This window comes from Bos taurus, chromosome 10 (assembly GCF_002263795.3).
Source record: "Bos taurus isolate L1 Dominette 01449 registration number 42190680 breed Hereford chromosome 10, ARS-UCD2.0, whole genome shotgun sequence".
NCBI lineage: Eukaryota > Metazoa > Chordata > Mammalia > Artiodactyla > Bovidae > Bos > Bos taurus.
Genome location: NC_037337.1, coordinates 21,122,837 through 21,143,602, shown reverse-complemented (window position 1 = coordinate 21,143,602; position 20,766 = coordinate 21,122,837). Strand labels below are relative to the sequence as shown.

General features: G+C 44.8%; 2 long non-coding RNA genes and 1 pseudogene across 2 annotated transcripts in view; 1 reads left to right on the top strand and 2 right to left on the bottom strand.

The window, feature by feature from the left end:
* LOC132346287 (uncharacterized) overlaps window positions 1-20,766 on the bottom strand; it is a 146,362-nt gene that overhangs the window by 89,151 nt on the left and 36,445 nt on the right. The window lies entirely within an intron of this gene.
* Window positions 1-20,766, bottom strand: part of LOC132346286 (uncharacterized) — a 99,527-nt gene that overhangs the window by 74,944 nt on the left and 3,817 nt on the right. The window lies entirely within an intron of this gene.
* Window positions 294-17,539, top strand: LOC100140821 (WASH complex subunit 3-like; annotated as a pseudogene).

The following is a 20,766-nucleotide window of genomic DNA, read 5'->3' as shown; positions in this document are numbered from 1 at the left end:
CCTCCTGCCCTCTAAGGCCTCGCTGTCCATGAGGAGCATCAGCAGGGGAGCCAGGGGTAACACCAACCCCATCAACAAAGTCGCCGTGGTCACAGGCTCTACAACTGCATGAGAGAACGTTTGGGGGACCTGGGAATTGTGGGCATCTCTAGATTTTGTCAACCTCGTTGTCTTAATTCATCCCCACAGAGCAGAGCCTACCAGGTAGAAGTGGCGTAGTTTATTTGGGAATGTGACCCTAAGGAGAAAGAGGAGGGGAGCAGGAAAGGAGAGAAAGCCAGCATGGGCCGGTCATGGAGTTGGCTGCCACTACAGGCCACCAGGTGCTAGATTCTACAGGTCCTCCGGGCAACTTAGGAACTACATCTCAGAGCATCCATCAGGGAAAGTCAGGGGGACAGTTCAGCCATTCGTACCCTTCCTCCACTGATCGAGAGACGCCCTGGATGGAGTTAGACCCCATGCTTCCAAGTTGCATGCTTGTAGGTGCCCAGTGGTTTCACAGACTGGAGGCAACAAACTCTCAGGTTGCAGTTGTTTGAATAGAAAGTGAAGCTAAAATCTGATATACACAGGCAGGCTGTCCAACACACCCATGAAGGAAAGTGCCCTCTTGAGTCTCTCCGGTCCTCTGATCATCCGTGAGCAGGGCACAAGGTTAGCTGCTCCAGGATAGTAGGAAATTCACTTGGGGCCTTAAGGCTAGAAATGCAGCAAGAAAGGAAGGGCTCAGCCCTGGGCTGACTGTCACATCTTCTCCATCTCTCCTGCAGGATCAACTTCACCATCGCCCAGGGTCTGGCCCAGGATGGGGCCCACGTGGTGGTCAGCGGCAGGAAGCAGCAGAAGGTGAACTGGGCAGTGGCAGCACTGCAGAGGGAGGGGCTGGGCATGACAGGTACCTTGTGCCACACGGGGAAGGGCGAGGACTGGGAGGGGCTGGTGGCCACAGTGAGAGGCAGTCAAGGAGGTGGAGATGGAGTCACAGGGATACTGCTGCTTATAACCATTCCTAGGGAAGGACATGACACGAATCAAGTCAATTCTGTTTCATTTGGCTCCTGCCCAAGAGGTCCGCAGTCTGCCCCACAGATCTAGGCAGGAAGAGGAGATGCTGGTGTGCAAGAGAAGGTGTGCATGCTTAATTCTAGCATCAATATTGGCAGTATATACAGAGTGTTGTCGACTAGGGAAGCTCACTCAACCCTTGGTGTCTAGAGGTTTTATTGGGAGTCGGTCACAAAACACTCACATGATTGATCTTAGCTGCTCACCAGAGATCAAACTAATGCGGTGTGTCACCATGAAGGGCTTTAGTGCTTTTCTAGATATGAAGACTAGGAGAAAGCAATGGCACCCCGCTCCAGTACTCTTGCCTGGAAAATCCCATGGATGGAGGAGCCTGGAAGGCTGCAGTCCATGGGGTTGCTGAGAGTCGGACACAACTGAGCGACTTCACTTTCACTTTTCACTTTCATGCACTGGAGAAGGAAATGGCAACCCACTCCAGTGTTCTTGCCTGGAGAATCCCAGGGATGGGGGAGGCTGGTGGGCTGCCGTCTATGGGGTCGCACAGAGTCGGACACGACTGAAGCGACTTAGCAGCTGCAGTAGCAGATATAAAGAGATGCAAGGATTGGAATCATGAAATCGGTTCCTAAAAGCATTAACTTCCTAAAGACTTGTTCCACCAGTTTCCCTGGAGTACAGAGTGCCTCACTCTCCACCCTGCACTCCCCTCAGCGGGTGTTGAAGGTCAGCAGCTGCAGCAGCACAGGGTTCAGTCTCTGCAGAGGCAGATGGCAAATGCCCTTGTTGTTGCTGTTCAGTCGCTGGGAAACGCTCTTGGCAAGAGCCAATTTGTAGTTGACAGGCAGTTTGTAGTTGACACTTTAAATTTGATTCCGAGACGGCTTCTCCAGACATCCTTAGCCTTCTCCCTTCATTCAACTAAGCAAACATTGTCAAACAACTTTCTACATGGTGGTCATGGTACCACACAGCACCTTAAGTCTCAAATATTTATGCACGATCAGTACCCAGGTGACCATTAAAGTTTTAAAAAATCAAGAAAGCTGAAACTCTGTACTGGAGAGGGAGACCGGTCTGGAGGGACATCTGAAAACTAAGTAGTTGCGACAGCTGTGGGGGCTGAAGACTCTGCATGAATATAACAGACACAGGCGTGGTGCTGACCATCCCATTTCCTCTCCTGCAGACATGGAGAGACTAGAGCTTCAGCCTCCTTGACGGCTAAATTGAAGCTACGTCATAATTTCTGCCTGTGCCTGGCTTTCTTAAGATTCCCCCAAAGAAAAAAAAAAAAAAAGATTCCCCCAAGAACCTTGGCTCACCCTCTCACCTGTTGGTATGATTGGAAGTAAAGAATTCTGAAATGATGGCGTTGCCAGGTAGAAGCAGCCAGATTCCTTGAGTTTCTACTTGAAGAACAGCTGCCCAGGAGGGATACAGAGCCTGCACTCAACTGTGACGCAAGCAATAAATTCTTCCTGGGTTAACCCACGGAGATTTGGGGGTTGCTTATTACCTAACCTAACAGCCCGCCCGATTACCATAAGTGAGTAGGGAGGGGGAGGGTCAGGCAGTCACTTTTCCCCATCACTAGTAGTAATCTCAAGCATAGACTCCCTGAAGCCCAGAAAAAGGAAGGAACTGGACTCCCTATGCAAGTCTGAGTCAGGGGCAAGAGCCTCTTCATAGCCTCTTGCCTTCCTGGAGACTATCTCTAAGATAGCCATGACTTCTCCTTCTGGCTAACTCCCTCCTACTCACAAAGGCTATGGCCTCCCCAGTTGACTTCCCAGAGAGTACCACCTGCCACCAACTTCAGGAGGAAGAACAGCTTTAGGGGACAAGCACGTGCAGAGACTGAGATGCCAGAATATGACAATGGACAGGTACCCACTGGGGCACTGGAGCAGTGGAGCCGGGAGGCTATTTCCAGAAGTCACCCAGGATATGAGTTGAGCAGATTTCTTTATTCCTCCTATTTAGAACCTACCCCAGTCCTTCCCAGGTCCATCCTAGCTATCCTGTGGCTTCATGCCCTGAGGGCCTTGAAGCTATAAACAGGTTCTTGGATGCCCTTCTCCACCCCTGGACACTTGGCTCATTTTTCTCACTGCAGTGATGTTGTTTGGCAATGGCATATAAACTTTCTAAGCTGAAGGCAGTGTGGGGTCATTCGGCCATCACGTAGCAACTTCTTGATAAACTCTTGTTGAATCATTAGGATAATTAAGGGAGCTTGGATCAGAGGCACACCCTTAGCATCTCCAAATCAGATGTGAAGAGAAACCAGTAGCCACACTAATCCCCAAACAGAAAACAGCCAATCCCACAGCAGGACCAGTGTTCCACCGTCAAATGCAGAGTCGTGAAGTTCTGGCTTAGAACTTAGAAGGAAGAACTCTTCCCTTCTCCAGCCCCACACACTGTCCAGTTACGTTTCCTGTGTCTGAACCAAAATGCTGAGATACAGAATCACTAACCTTCCCTCAGGGCCCCTGAGGAATTAATACTCCCTGGGAAGGCTAGACATTCCCTGGGAGACAAAGAGAGAGAGAACCTGAGGGCACTGACCAAACCTAACAATTTTATCTCGAATCTAACTGGTTACCAGAAATGTAACAGGAACAATGGAGCAATTCCTCCCTTTGTGAATTATTGTTATACCAATAAAGGATATTAAACTGAATGAGGGCCTGGATTCAGACTCTGTAGACAAATGGTGCCCCACTAGCCCTTCCCTGATGTATTATCCACTAGGATATAGTACATGGTTCTTGGATGCTTGCAGGCATCCCAGCAGATCTCTCTTTGCTCCTACACATTTGCACAGAAGCAGAACTCCTAAGAGGAAGGAAGCTGAATCCCTTTGACAACCAAGGTTCCTACAGAATCTCTGAGGAGCTAGAGTGGCCCTGACCAAGACCAGCTGGCAGGTCCACTGATGTGGCCCCTGAGAGAGAATTGTGTAGGGAGAGAAGGAGGTAGACGCGGGTGGAAAGAGGACTCAACTGATGCCAGAAACTGCCCTGACCCTGTCAGCCCCAAATCAGGTTTTTGCCCCCCGACCAAGGGCTCAAGTCTGTTTTGAGCAGGTGTAACCCAGAGGAGAGGGCGTTATCTCTCCACACTACTCAACACACACACACACACACATTTTACACCCACCCATAACCCACTAGGAGGTGGCTGCTCTTACTGGGAAGGCTGGGTGAGGGCTGGAGAAGCTGCCACGTGATGACACACAAATGGACTCCACCAGGCTGCTTTGCCTCAAGTTTTAGAATCTAACTGACAAATATTTGCAGCCCAAAGACAGGAACAAAGTAGTAACCCACTCCCCAGTTCTTTTCCTGATTTCTGGATATTCTTAAACCTCATGCAATCATTTTGTTTTTAAAACAAAAAAATGTAAAGAATAAAATTTAAATGGCTTATAATACCACATCTCAGACATTTTCTACTAACCATTTACAAATGAAAGCAATATGATACCTGGATATAAGTCAAATATTACAGAAAGGTATAAATTGCTTTTTAAAAACCTGCCATTTCACAGCCTGGATGGGAGGGGAGTTTGAAGGAGAATGGACACATATATATGTATGGCTGAGTCCTTTCACTGCTCACCTAAAACTGTCACAACTTTGTTAATTGGCTATGGTGGTGGTTTAGTCACTGAGTCGTGTCTGACCCTTGGGACCCCATGGACTGTAGCCTGCCAGGCTCCTCTGTCCATGGGATTTCCCAGGCAAGAATACTGGAGTGGGTTGCCCTTTCCTCCTCCCCAGGAAGATCCTTCCTGACTCAGGGATTGAACCTGGGTCTCCTGCATTGCAGGCAGATTCTTTACCAACTGAGCCACTAGGGAAGTTGATGGCTATATGCCAATATAAAGTAAAAAGTATATTTGCTAGGTACCCCAATACAAAATAGTTTAAAAAAGTAAAATAAAAACCCTGCCATTTCATTCCCAAAAGGAGAATCACTCCAAACAGTGATGCCAGCTGGGTAGCCAGTAATCCAGTTCTAAAACCCTGTGCCATCATCTGCTTTTTTAGAACACCCTGGTGCCCACCATCCCTGCTTGAGTTTCCCAAGAAGCCAACTCTGAGACAGAGATTAACATGTAGGAGGTTTGCTGGGGAGTGCTTTTGATACCAACACCTGGGAAAGGGAAGAGAGGGGAGCAGGGTTGGGCAGAGGATAAGGTCTAGCTGAAGGCAGTCTCAGTGGAACATCTCAGTTGGTCCTGCAGGGAGCTGAGGATGGGATGACCCTTCAGAACTCCCCTGAGCTGGAGTGAGAGGCCTGGGCTCCATACCATTCATTCACCAACCACTGGACGTGGGTTGCCGGAATGGGGGGTTCTCTTTGGCTCTCTTCAGAAATCCCTGAAGGGTGTTGATTGCTGAGGACTTTCTGCCAGCTGCACTCCCAGAAGTTGAGATAATAAGTGTTCTTATCCTGAAGGGTAATTTTGGCAGCAAAGGTAAGCAACCACCACATAACCCAAGCTCTGGGACTAGTCTTACCTACTATATAAACTCTGAGGTACTCTTTGTCAATAGAAAAATGTCCCTGGGGATTATGTGCTCTGTCCTCTGCTCATTTCCAGGAACACAGAACCTTGACATCATGGAGCCTGTGCCCTCACCAGTCTCAGAATCTATTACAATAATTTCTTTATGGCTCAATCTTACGGCTGTTGGCAGGAGGCCTCAGTTACCCACAATATGGGCCTCTCCTTAGGTCTACCTCGCAACATGGTAGCTGGCTTTCCCCAGAGCAGGTGGTCCCAGAATGAGGGGGAAAACTCAATGTCATTCCAATCCCAATCTCAGACACCACAAATCACTACTTCTGCCACATTCTATACTTTAAAAAGCAAGTCACTAAGTATCTCCTACACTTAAGGTGAGGAGAATTAGGCTTCACCTTTTGAAGAAGTAGTATCAAATAACTGTGGACATATTTACAAACCACAACATATATAGAGAAGGATATTTCCCAAATCAACAATGATAGATACTTCTGAGAAAGGGAGTAGATCAGAGGAGTCAGGTAAAATGAAGCTTTTGTCTTCTCTGTGTTTTAATAATAAGATTGCATTCTTGTCACACTCTTGTAATTGAAAATTAAATATTTTTGACTACTACACATATGGCAAGCAATGAAACCGGTAGGAAACCAGAAGCTCACCTGAGGGACAGACTGGGACTTACCACCCACCTCTGTCATGGTTTCTCCTGCCTGAACCCACCCAGGAGACCCAAGGGAGCAAGGAAGAAAATGAGGATAGCTAAGAGCTTCTCAGAGGAGCCATCATTTTCCTAGCACACAAACGAGGAATCAGATGACTGCACTTTACTGAGAAATGAAAGGTTGGGAAAAAACATTAGAACCATTAGTCTGTTTCCTCCATCCCCATTCTTCATCCATAATTTCATTTAATGCGGAAATCATCCTATCAGTTTTGATGGCTTGATTACAGACTTTGGATGGGGTGCAGACAACCCAGGGAAAGTGTCCAAGAGGGCCGAGCTGGGGGATTCGACACCCTGTGGCCCTCCTCAATCTGGGCCCGCAGGTCCACTCCCATTCCTGTGTTCCACATAGACCTCTCATTCTTCAACAGCTAGGGCCAGCGCCAGCATCTCCGCGCAGTTAGGGGAGCCCTGTGGGAGAATCCGTCCCTGCCCCAGCAGAGAAAGCACAAAGCGGGTCCTTAGGGGCTATCCCCCGGGAACTGAGGGCCTCCTTTGAGTTTTCTCCCTCCTGGGAGGCAAGGTGTCGCCACCCTTCCTGGGCCTTTGCTGACCCCTTCAGGCGAGGGAGGGAACTTCAGCTATGTCCACACAAGCACAACACTCCCACCTCTTCAGGCCCCAGAGCCCCCAGGCTCTGTCCCACATGGATAAAACCTTGCCCATCAGGGCATCAAGGAGGAACAAATAGGACCTTCTCTCCTTCTCTTCCTATAAATGAAAGTAAATGTGACTTATTCTACTCATTTTACAGATTAAGAACCCTTCTGTGGACCCCAAAGGCATTGCGAGAGACACCCAAGGTTCAACCACTAGCTATCTCTAATCTAGATTCACGGCTCGTTTTTGTCTTTTTTGTGTGTGACTTACTTTTGGAGGAGATCATCACTGGATAACTTCTGGTTTGGAAGACTTTGGGGATTTGAATTTGACATTTTTTAATTTTGCAGGATCCAACAATGGATGAGTTGGACTGTGAAGAAGGCTGAGCGCCGAAGAATTGATGCTTTTGAACTGTGGTGTTGGAGAAGACTCTTGAGAGTCCCTTGGACTGCGAGGAGATCCAACCAGTCCATTCTGAAGGAGATCAGCCCTGGGATTTCTTTGGAAGGAATGATGCTAAAGCTGAAACTCCAGTACTTTGGCCACCTCATGGGAAGAGTTGACTCCTTGGAAAAGACTCTGATGCTGGGAGGGATTGGGGGCAGGAGGAGAAGGGGACGACAGAGAATGAGATGGCTGGATGGCATCACTGACTTGATGGACGTGAGTCTGAGTGAACCCTGGGAGTTGGTGATGGACAGGGAGGTCTGGCATGCTGCGATTCATGGGGTCGCAAAGAGTCGGACACGACTGAGCGACTGAACTGAACTGAACTGAACAATGGATACTTCTGGCTTGAAGAGTCTCAGAAAGGGAAATTTGGAACACCCAGAGAGTAGCTACAAGGAAAGAGCCACCCATGGGAAGTGGAATGCAGGCATCTGTCTTGAGTTGGAAGGGAACATGTGGGTGTAATAAATATCTCCACCTCCCTCTGCGCCCTCCATCTCCATGATCTGCTGATGCCAACAGCAGCTGAACCCAACCAGAAGCCAGAACCCATCAAAGTATGTTCATGATGTCCATATGGGCCAGCCTCTCTGTCTGGGAGTGGATGGGTGGAAAGTGAGTCTGGAAGGGCAAAAAGAAGACACCCAGAGCAGGAGCCAACGGAGGAAAAGAGCTGAGCTGCTTTTTGCACCTGTCTCTATTAATGATGTGAACAAATTGAGAAAACAATCCATAGCGATTCAGGAGCACACCTGGGAAGGCAGTGGTTTGTGGGCCACGGGGCTGTGCACCAGAATTTTGATTACAGTTGGTCCACTTGGTTTTGAGATTTATTTTGAAGGAGTTATTAACTTGAGCTTTAAACACGAACAAGCGGAATGATTAATTCTAAAACTGCTGCTGTTGCAGATCTTATCCTGAGTGCATCCTCATTAAAAAGAGAAAAATTCTTCCAAGTCATGAAACACAGTACCAGTCGATTTGTGTGAATGTGGAATCAGGAAGCAAGTGTCTGTGTCAGGAAGGCTTGAGTGAGGACACGGGAGAAGTCCAATGGAAAAGACAAACGTCTTTAGACCTTAGAGGAGATGCAAAAGATTTAGGACAGGTCTTCCTAGCAGATGGTGATTCTTCCTCTTGGCCAGACGACCTGCCTATTTTGGGGTTAATCATCTCCATTTTACTCTTTTCAACATGAGAACTGTTGGTGAAAGAACAAGATGACTGAGAACTCAGTCATCTCTTTGATCTACTAGGAAAGCTGGAAACTTTCTCTGTATGCTTTTTTTTTTTAATTTCATACAACCCTAAACTTGATCTTCCATCTTCCCTAAATTCTATCTGTACTTTATTCTTTTGTGGAATCTTTTGGGTGTCCACAAACAAGTCCTTCATAATAAGATAGTTTGAGAACACTTTCTTATTTTAGGTGGGTAAACCAAGGTCTTTTTCTCATTGATTTTAATAAAAACTGAGGGTATAAACACATCAGTGTCTAGTACAGATGACTTCAGCAGCCATTTTTCACAAAGAGGACATGGAAGGGAGAAATTTCAGGTGATTGTCAGCAATTTTAACATCTGGGTATACAGTCAAGTTTCCTTTAATTGGAGCCTTCGGGTGAGCTGGGTTTTTGTCTCTTTGCTCAGAACCTCTGAAGGGGAAAGTTAAGAAAAGTTGAGTGTATTGCTATTAATTGCTTCTTCCCATTCCTGCAGTCCAAGAATCTAATGAGGTAAAACTAATAGGAAAACGTTTGCTGTGCTTCCATATACTTTGATAGGTGGAAAGACAGTCAACACAAATTTTCTATTCATTTGCTCACAAATGTGAGCCAATTTGGAGGTAGACTAGAAAGGATCGTTAACTCTGAGGTCAGGAGTTTGGTGTTCTAATTCCACTGTTTTACTAACTAGCTGTGTGTGCTCAGGGAAATTTTACTTAATTTTCTATTTCTTACAGCTTTCCAGCAGAATGATCAGAACATAGCAATCAATCTACATTCAGGAAACTAAAATGTCAGGTCCTAGGAGCAAGGGAGGTGGGGTATGGTAGCTGAGGGTGGTCACAAGGACAGGGTCACACCACACAGGACCTCGAAGACCTGGTTAAGCATTTTACTCTTTATTCTAAGATCATCAAGAGGGCCCTGAAGGATTTCAAGCAGGGGCTGACATAACTACATACTGGCTTGAAAAGATCATCCTGGTTCCATTTTGAGAAATGTATCAGAATCCCCTATATAATATTTGAAGTTCGTTATGTCAAAACATGTTCACATTACATGTGTTCCTATGCTATGGTATAATAAAGAATGTGTCTGGTCTTTGTCCCTGATTCATGGCACAGAGCTTTTAAAACTCTTGGAATTCCCCAAGTGATAGAAGTATATTTGTTATTCCTGAGCCCCTGGGCCATACTTAAGTTTATATTAATAAGATCTGTATCCCGATCTGCTCCCGACCTGTATCCTTTATAATAAAACTGTAATAAATAACTATAATAAAACTGTGCTTTCCTGACTCAGGGACTTCCTTGGTTGTCCAGTGGCTAGGACTCTGTGCTTCCAATGCAGGGGGCACAGGCTTGATCCCTGGTCAGGAAACTAAGATTCCATATGCTGTGTGATGAGGTCAAAAATAATAATAAGATGACTTGAAGTAAAGTGAAGTCGCTCAGTCGTGTCCGACTCTTTGCAACCCCATGGACTGTAGCCTACCAGGGTCTGCCGTCCATGGGATTTTCCAGACAAGAATACTGGAGTGGGCTGCCATTTCCTTCTCCAGGGGATCTTCCCAACCCAGGGATCGAAGCCGGGTCTCCTGCATTGCAGACAGACGCTTTACCGTCTGAGCCACGCTTCAGGATGGGCTGGCCACCGGAAAGACCAACCACCCGATCAGAACTTTAAATGATGTGTGACCAGTCTAGTCCTACTCCCACCATGGGGAGACCGGGACTGGCAACTGCATTTAGTCACCTGGTCAACGATTTAATCAATCATATCCATGCAATTAAGCCCCAATAAAAACTGAACCCTGGAGCTCAGGGGAGCATCCTGGTTGGTGAACACATCAGTGTTCCAGAAGGGTGAGGCATCTGGTTCCCCGGACACAGCAGAGAAACTGTGTTCAGGACCCTCCCGAACCTCACCCCATGTATCTTGTCATCTAGCTGCTCCTGATCTGTACCCTTTATAATAAAACTGTAATCATATAGTGCTTTCCTGAGTTCCATTAGTCATTCTAGAGAATTACCAAAACTGAGGAGAGTGTGGGAACCTCCTGGATTCGTAGCCAGCTGGTCAAAAGTGTGGGTGACTTAGGAACCCCCAAAGTGTGCCTTGCAACTGAAGTGAGGGCAGTTTTCCAGAGAACTGAGTTCCCACTGAGGGGGGGGGGGGTCTGCACGAACTCCAGGGGGTTAGTGCCAGAATTGGATTGCAGTTCACCAGGTGGTGTCAGACCAGTGTAGGTTGAAACAGAATCCCAGGTTCTTTTGTTTTGCATGCTTGTGTGCTAAGTCAATTCAGTCATGTCCAACTCTTTGTGACCCCACGGACTGTAGCCCGCCAGGCTCCTCTGTCCATGGGATTCTCCAGGCAAGAATACTGGAGTGGGTTGCCATAGCCTCCTCTAGGAGATCTTCCCAACCCAGGGATGGAACCTGCGTCTCTTATGTCTCCTGCATTGGCAGATGGGTTCTTTAGTCATTCTCAATAAATTTCAAGTCAAAAAACCTTTTGTCAAAAGGAGTTTTTTAAAAATTGTACCCAAACTAAGAAATGGACATACTAATGCTAATGCTAAGTCACTTCAGTCGTGTCCGACTCTGTGCAACCCAATAGACGGCAGCCCAACAGGCTCCCCCGTCCCTGGGATTCTCCAGGCAAGAACACTGGAGTGGGTTGCCATTTCCTTCTCCAATGCATGAAAGTGAAAAGTGAAAGTGAAGTCGCTCAGTCGTGTCCGACCCTCAGCGACCCCATGGACTGCAGCCCTCCAGGCTCCTCCATCCATGGGATTTTCCAGGCAAGAGTACTGGAGTGGGGTGCCATTGCCTTCTCCGAAGAAATGGACATATTTGTCTGCATTGGAGAAAAACCACTGGCTTTGGGTAGCTCAAAATTCAAACCTGGTTACCTGGTGGCCCCCCTGAAGCCTCAGGCCATTCATGCCTCTGGTTATTAGCCCTAATGTAACTTGGGAGTGAAATCTTGCTTTTCCATTACTGGCTATACTGCAGCCCCTGATATTTGCTTCTGAGATGTGTTACTTTCACTGGGCCTGGGGGTCTGCATGTCTGTCATCTCCAGCCATGCTGTGTGGACTTCTTCCCAACAAACAATGTGGGTTGGATATTTCGGTGACCTTTGAAATGAAACTTCAACCTTTCATAGTTGTTTAAACTAGTTGCTTACATAAGCATTATTTGCCAACTCTAAAACCCCTCCATTTTCATACCCTTTCTGAACCAGCACATTCCTTGATTTCCCTGCAAATTAATAAATATTGAACTATGCTTGCAATCAATCTAAAATTTTATTGAATATCTTCTAGAAATGACTATAGTAAAATTTCAGGTTAATAGTGGGCAGGACAAATAAGTGTCTTCCGGAATACTGTCTTAACACGGCCTATTTCAGTCCAGACAGATCACAGGTTACACATTCAATATGCCCAAGTTAGGCACTGAATTGGAAAGGTCCTTTTTTTTTTTTTTTGGACTGTGCTGCATGGCATGTGGGTCTCAGTTCCCTGATCAGGGATCAAACCCATGTCCTCTGCATTGCAAGTGGAGAGCCAGGGAAGTCCAAGATACTGGTATTACATGATTTAACAAATTCTGCCATTAAAGTTCTTTAGACCTTTTATGGACTTCTCTGGTGGAGCAGTGGCTAAGATTCTGTGCTCCCAATGCAGAGGGCCCAGGTGGGATCCCTCGTCCGGGAACTAGATCCCACCTGCCACAACCAAGTGTTCACATGCCATAGCTAAAGTTCCTGCTGGCCACAACTGAGACCCAGGGAAGCCAAATAAATAATTTTTTTAAGTTTTTAGGCCCTTTTAATTATTTGTATTATAAATTTGGTTATCAAGTTTTTCATAACTAGAGATAAAAACCCATTACAAATGATTCGCAAGAACAGCTCTCTTCTAAGATACCCACAGCATCAATGCTTCTGATCCCAGTAGCATAATAATAATTGTCCAGGAGGAAAATCCTCAATTGTCCATCACCTTTATCATAGATCGAGCTGGAAGAACTCCACCTGGCCACAGAGGAATTATGTTTTTTTTTTCTGCCTCCCATTATATTAAATGCCCTTTTACATTTTCCTCTTTGCCTTACCATCCTGGACATTCTAATCATTCCTCCCAGAAAAACACAGAAAAAATAAATTTTTTAATGTTTAGAAGTTGTTAAAAGGAAAGGGTTGACTGGCATTGTCCTTGTGCCACTGGCCGCAGAGCTCTTGATAGTTCAGTCTCTGGGCCTCATTCTGATCCATCTCGAGGTTCAACATCACTGTCACTGCAGTCATCAGCCTAAGGCTGGCTTTGCAAGAATCACATAGAACCACAGGGTAGAGAAGGAGCTGGTGGATCCTGCCCTCAGCTTCCTGTGTCACCTTCTTTATTTCATGCCACCAAGACAAAGCTTAATTACAGGTTCTTACCCTTTCCAGCTGAGCTATTTAAAATCCTAAAAGATGATGCCGTTAGAGTGCTGCATTCAACATGTCAGGAAATTTAGAAAACTCAGCAGTGGCCACAAGACTGGAAAAGGTCAGTTTTCATTCTAATCCCAAAGAAGGGAAATGCCAAAGAATGCTCAAACTACCATGCAATTGTGCTCATTTCATATGCTAGTAAGGTTATGCTCAAAATCCTTCAAGCTAGGCTTTCAGCTGGGAAAGACAGAAAGCAAATGGAGAAGGAGGCAGCAGAGGATGAGATGGTTAGAAAACATCACCTGGACATGAACCTGAGCAAACTCTGGGATATAGTGAAGGACAGAGGAGCCTGGCCTTCTGCAGTACATAGGGTTGCAGAGTAGGACATGATTTAGCAACGGAACAACAAATCTTAGTCCACTTTATCAAGACTTCCAGGGAATCATTAGAAATATGTCATTACTAATTGTTCCTGAGTATATAAGACAAGGATAACATTCTCTATTTTGGAGGAGTAGAAGGAAGAAAGTATATGGCATATAATATATGTCAGTTCAGTCCAGTCACTCAGTCGTGTCCACCTCTTTGTGACCCCATGGACTGCAGCACGCCAGGCTTCCCTGTCCATCACCAACTCCTGGAGCTTGCTCAAATTCGTGTCCATATATATATATACATATATACAGTTATATATGTACGTATGAGAGGTGAAAGACCTCACATGGGCTCAGTGCGTGTGTGCTCAGTCGTGTCCGACTCTGTGTGGCCCCATGGACTGTAGCCTGCCAGGCTCCCTTGTCCATGGAATTTTCCAGGCAAGAATACTGGAGTAGGTTGCCATTTCCTACTCTAGGGCGTCTTCCCAACCCAGGAATGGAACCCACACCTCTATGTCTCCGGCATTGGCAGGTGGATTCTTTACCACTGGTGCCACCTGGGAAGCCCATTGCACAGAATAATACCAAGATCTTATGAAATGGCTTGAATATATTAGCATACCCATCACAATCAAGTCCTGTACTGGAGTAGGTAGCCATTTCCCTTCTCCAGGGGATCTTTCCAACCCAGGGATTGAACCAGGGTCTCCCTCATTGCAGGCAGATTCTTTACCATCTGAGCCACCAAGGAAGCCCCTATCTGTGTGCGTATTATCTATATATAGATACACAAATACACACACATACATATTTTGGCTCTTTTTGTTTGTACGTGATTTCTATACCTTCTCACATAATTTTTCCGAAATATTTTCCCTTAGAGTATTCAGAGGTATTTTCAGGTAATAGTTACCAGAAAAAAGAAAATCAGAGTGCTTTAATAAGCTTTTATGGTTTTCATCAAAAGTAAGTATCTTTTTAAATATAACTGGTCCTTGTAATTGTAGAAATGTAGTCATATTAAACCCAGTAATGTAATTGATGAGATGTTTTTGATCTCCAATAATTGGGCCAACTACAAAGCCAACTAAGATATTTAAGTGTTATTTTCATTCCCAAAGAAAAGAAAGGGGAATGAAAAAAAGATAAAACCTTCTTGGTCACAGCTAGAACCCAGAGGACTACTTCACCTGTCTCTTGGCATGAATTTTACCTCAAACGCACACATACAAAAATCTGCTTCAAACAAACATCTACCATTAGCTCAAACCTGATCAATAAAGTCAGCAGAAGCAGGGCCCTCTTCATGCCATTAGAAAGAAAATATACCCGCATTATTCAGGAGATCTGAAGAGAAAGAGATCCAAAAAAAACCTTCCCCTTGAAAATAGTAAGAAAAGTAAATAGTCGTCTTTTAGATTCTGTGAATGGGGTGATTTGGCTGAAACTTATTATACAGGTCTTCAAAAGATCCTTGTGCTGCTTTAGTTTTCAACCATTTTTTAATTTAGCTATAGTTAATTTACAATGTGTTAGTTTTGGGTATACAGAAAATGACTCAGATATATATATACAGCTTCTTTTCCACTATTGGTTATTACTACATATTGAGTATACTTCCTGTGCTGTACACTAGGTCCTTGTTTTTATCTAGCTTATATATAGTAGTGTATCTGTGTCAATCCCAAACTCCTAATTTGCCTCTTCCCTGCCTGCTATCCCCTTTGGTAACCATGTTTGTTTTCTATGTCTGTGAGTCTATTTCTGTTTTGTTAACAAGTCCATTTACATCATTTTTTAAATTCCACATATAAGTGATATCATATATTTGTCTTTGTCTGACTAACTTCACTTAATATTTCATTTCACTTATTATACAGGGTCTTCAGAATATCCTTGTTCTGCTTTAGATTTAACTCCAGGGCTTTGTTCATTCTGATAGTGGGATAACACATGTGTTATGAGATGAAACAGAAAATTCTCTTCTGCTAGCTGAAATGGACTTACTCTCTTCAAGTCATAGGACAGGGTTTGTCCTCTTAGCTACAGAAATCGTTTATTTCTTCAGGATCTGAACTAAGACAGCACAGCTGTTCTGTGAAGGGCTCAGGATACACACCAGCTGGTGTCCCTTGGTGTGAGTGGGACTCACAGGAGCAGGGTCAGCGGGGCCCGGGGTACCTCCCGTGTCCTGTAGACAGATGTGCTGGGGCCCAGTGAAAGATATGTGCTGAGAAGAGCCCCAGAGGGCTTGACCCAACCCTGGTATCCCTCTGTTTTATGAGATGTGTATAAAAGCATCCTCACATGAGGGATTAAACATTTTATTTATGCACACCAAACATTTTCTTTATGCACACCAAGGCCTTCCCTCCCTGGTGGCTCAGATGGTAAAGAATCTGCCTATAATGCAGGAGATCCGGGGTTTGATCCCTGGGTTGGGAAGATCCCCTGGAGAAGGGAATGGCTACCCACTCCAATATTCTTGCCTGGGGAATTCCATGGACAGAGGAGCCTGGCGGGCCACAGTCCATGGGGTTGAAAAGAGTCAGACACGAATGAGCGACTTTCACATGCACACCAAGCAGTTCTCATCGTAGGCGCCCACTGTCTAGGAGGATTCTCTGATGCCTCGGTTTCCAGATCCTGGAAACTTCAAGTCCCCGGGGGGACATTGAGTCTGAGAGCTGGCTCACTGCCAGGCAACTTAGACAGGAGCCCAGTGTCAGAGTCACGCACCAGACAGTGCTGCTTGTCTCCACAACACACAGCAGTACATAGCTGCACATACACACCTCCACAACATACACAAGTCTACTGTTGCTGGGGAGAGGTGGGAGTAATTAGTAGACTTTATTTTTTTAAGCAGGTTTTTAGTTTCAGGCAATGATGGTGTGTCAATGTACAACAGGTGCATCGGTTGCAACTATATCAGGTCTCTGTGTTTAAGGCAAACTTACATTAGAAGCAGTCCCAGGCTAGTTGGAATAAGGTGACTGGTTGGATTTCTAAGACCTTATAGAGCTTATGAGTCTGTTGCATCCCACATGAAGGGCAGTTTGGCAAGGTCAAGAACGAACTGTCTCTGTCTCTCTCTCATTCTTGATGTTAGAGTTCCACATCCACCAAGCTCTTTTTTTGTTACTAGAAAAGACAATAATCTTTCTAATTTTCATTCTTTTAAAAGTACCTTCTCTTTCTGCTTGTTATCAAACATGTATTTTCCTTATTGTTTAAATGTGTGTAAGAGGGGACTAGGAGAGGCGTTCGGACGCTATTACCGGGTTGGGCGGGCTGGGCTGGGGAGGGGTTTGAGGGTGAGTCCTGGGTCCCCCACCCGCTGAGGAGACGGATGAGGATGGGCTTCCTCTCATGGGCTCAGGCATAGGCCTGACTAAGGTGCCAGCTATTCAACAGAAAAGAACGGTGGCATTTCTAAGCGAGTTTGCGATGCACACTGTACAGTTCCTCAACCGCTTTTCTAGTTTGTGAGAAGAAACTAGCAGACCTTTCTCTTCGTATCCAGCAGACTGAAACAACTCTCAATATTTTAGATGCAAAGTTATCATCTATCCCAGGCCTGGATGATGTCACACTTGAAGCATCTCCTGTAAATGTCACTAGGATCACAAATGGAACACATTCTGAAGCCACTTGAGAGCAATCACAGCAGAACAGTCTGCAGGACTCTGGACCACAGCAAAGTGAAGTAACACCAGAAAATCTCTTAACTGTAGCCAAGGATCCAGGATATGCCAGATATCTCAAAATGCTTCAAGTGGGTGTTCCAGTGACGGCGATAAGAAACAAAATGGTATCGGAAGGACTAGACCCAGATTTTCCTGAGAGGCCAGATGATCCAGTGCCTGATGGTGAAGGTGAAAAAAACACAGAAGAAAGTTCAGATGGCGAGTCTTCTTTTAGTGACTAAGCTTAATTTTCCTAACAATTACATATATGTGTGTTAGTGCACCTTTACATTCTACAGCAGAGAGAGCCTGAACTATAATTCTTAGTTATAAAAACATCAAGTGGCTACAGATCTGCCACCAAGCTTCCTCTATGTTAAAAAAATAATAATAATAAAGCATTTATTTTTAAAAAAATGTGTAAGACCCTCCCACTTTGGAGAGCAAGACCTGGGCTTAACCTTGGACTCTTCCTTCACTCACTAGTTCTAACTTACGAGGGATAGAACTAGTTTATCCCTAGTAAGTTACTTAGACTCTCAGAGGTTATTTTCTATCAGTAAAATGAGAGATTAATGATATCTGTCCACCTCATATAGCTACTGGGAAGATCAAAAGGAAAGATGCATGAACATAATTAACAAAATGAGGAATAAAAACCGTCTGGTCATTGCACAGAACTGTTTTATAAACAGAAGTCACTCTTCAAATGTTCATACATGTTCTACTAGCCCATATGACTCCTCTCTATTTCAAATCTAATCTCTTATTGGTTCTGGAAAAATGTATTATTGCTTCTTTAATTATTGATTTCTTGCCTTTGATTTTGATTGCTTATTCAGGAGACCTAAGTATTCAGAAATTGCAATACTGAACTCTATTCCCCAGATCTGCCTTCTTGAAATGTTTCATTTCTCAGTTTCTTAAAATTCTGGATATATTGCTCAGGTTGTCTTCTTATTTAAGTGCCATTTCTGCTGTGTGCAGCTGAAACAATATTTTTAGTCTGTCTTTCACAATGATTGTTACTTTCATTCTTTTTCATTCTGACCTTCACTCACTTGAGAGGAAGAACAGTCCATTTCATTTCTTTGAAAAGAGGCTCCAACCAGTTTCTGAATTCTCTGTGTGGTTCCCCATGGTTGCTCTTTTTCAGGATTAATTAAAATAAAGTTTTCTGTACACTCTTTGGTCTTTTTGGAGCAATAAAATCTTTTTCAGGGAGCCCACATTAATTTTTCCTGTTTAATACATGCCCCCTTAAGTTATCTTAGTGACTGATCTCTGCTCTACTGCTGAAAATTCTTTAGTAAAATTTCTGATTGATTTTGATAGAATCTGTGATTAAGAGTTTGATTGGATTTCTGCTTACTCAACCATCTTCCTGGATGATTTTCCTACCATGTCAGATCTTTCTTCCTTCTGGTTCAACAGTCTGGAAAACTTCAACAACAAAGGATGGGATTAAAACCAGAGAGCCAAGCATTTTCAATAGAAAACTGGAAAATGCTTTTTGGTTCTGCTGTCAAGACTCAGGCGAACCTAGGAAGGGGAGTGTAAGGGTAGAATGTTGAAATAAAATCTTGCCACAAACCCCTTAATAACGCTACTAATTAACCTCATTCCTTAAGTTTCCGAGCCTTCCAGGCATCTTGCAAGTAGCAAAGGTTGCATTGATTTCCTTAGCTATAAATGAAGGAGTACTAAATTGTTTCCAAGGTCTTTTTCCAGCTCTGAATTTCTACATTAAATAATACTTAAGCTACAGGTTCATACGAATTGGTGACCAGAATTATCCCCACTTCCTGATACCCCACCTTCAAAATGTACACGTGTCTGTGCACATGTGCTCACACACACACACACCGGCCTATTTTGATTTCCCCATTTGTAAATTTTTAAAATCAACTCTTATTAAATGTAACATGAAGCAGTGAAAGGGGGAAATAAGAGAACTGAATAGGAAATTCCTCCCTCTGTAATCAGGGCAGCCTCTGCACCCCCAGATCTACCTCAACACCGGAGGTACCCTAGAATAGACCCCACAGGCAGCCAAGGCCTGGATGGGCCACCAAGTCTCAGCCCAGTCTGGACTCTGCAAGGGGAGGCCCTGCAGCCCTCTGGTGGACACACTATGGAACTGCAGCCTTCTCTGTATTTTTAAAAAAGCTCCAGCGACCTGAAACCCTAACCAAGGGCCTCCTAAGGGACAGGCTAGGTCTTTGCTTCGAAAATGGTGCCTTGTGTCATTTTGAGGCACATTATCCCCGCAGCTGTTAGATATGAGGCTTAAGAAAACTCAAGGATGGATTTCAAACTGGGTACTGTTAAATGACCTACATCTTTACTAGTATTTTGGGTTCTCCCAGCTGAAGAAACAAATTTTAATTCAAGTGTTTCAGGCAAAGCCTCCAGCCTCAGAGCTCTTGTCTCTCCTCTGAATTTCAAGTACTCTTAATTTGCATTGTCCAAACCCACGTCTCAAGAAGATATCTGTGGTAACTAGTAGCAGAAAACTGAGGGGTGAAATTGTTTTGACAGGCTCTGAATGGGAGAGTTGTGACAACTTTAAATTATTGTTCAGCCAGTGCTTAATGCATATCTATTTGCGTATTCATTCATGTAAGCTACAAATATTCATTAGCTCATGCTGCATCAGTCATTGCCTGTTTGCTCTCAGGCTTCTTTCTCATCCTTCTCTTAAAAACTGTTTCCTGCTTATCTTTGCCAACTATCTTCCAGTAAGAAGGGCCAATGGGAGGCAGTAGCAAGAGACTGGAGACTGAGAAGTAAGGAGAAGCCAGATTCTTTTTGTTGACCATCTCTCTCTGTTTTGAGCATCATTTTCGCATAGTGGTTCCCGTTCCCCATCAGCCAGCCCTTCCCCCCAGGGTCCTTGCCAGTCCCAACCATGGGACAGCCTCAGCCTCTGATTCTGGTGACACCATCCCTCTCCTGTGTGCTTCAAGCCCTCGTGGTGGTAGCATTCAGCTTCTCATCTCTGTGCACTTCCTGTGTAATCAGTTCCCTGTTTCAAATTCCCTCTTTGAAATTCCCTCTTTGAAATGCCTGGGATGATTCTGCTGTACTTGGTAATAAGGATATTGCAGTGGGCAAGACCGGCTCCATTCCAGATAGCATGGAGCACACAGTCTATTGGGGAAAACCAACATGAAACAATCAGTAGCATGATAAACATTTCAAAAGAGAAGTATATAAGAACATACATCAGAGGGACCTAACCTAGAATAAGAATAAATTTTGTAGTTCCATAGGCAACACTAGAAACCCTAAGTCAATGGGTCCTTACCCAATGACACAGTCCCACGAGAGATGGTTGCAGCACAGCAAGTTTTAATGCTACCTCTCTCCCTTCCTGGATCCAGCAGGGAAGAAAAGGGTCCCTCACCAAAGAGGGACGTCAAAGGTTTCAAGGACGATTCAGTGCATAGTAGTGGCAAAGAAGCAGAGATGGAGTAATTCTGACACTCTGCAGGGGTCCAAGAAAATTAGGTTCTGCCTGGTCCAGGCAAGGGAGAAACTAGAATCGTGGAGGAATGTATCCTCCCCCTGGCAACCACCAAAACACCAAAGTCAGGCAATGTCCAGGCCAAGCCCGACTTAGAGAAAATGCCTTCCCAAAGATTTAAACGCTAACATTTCAGTATTTCCTG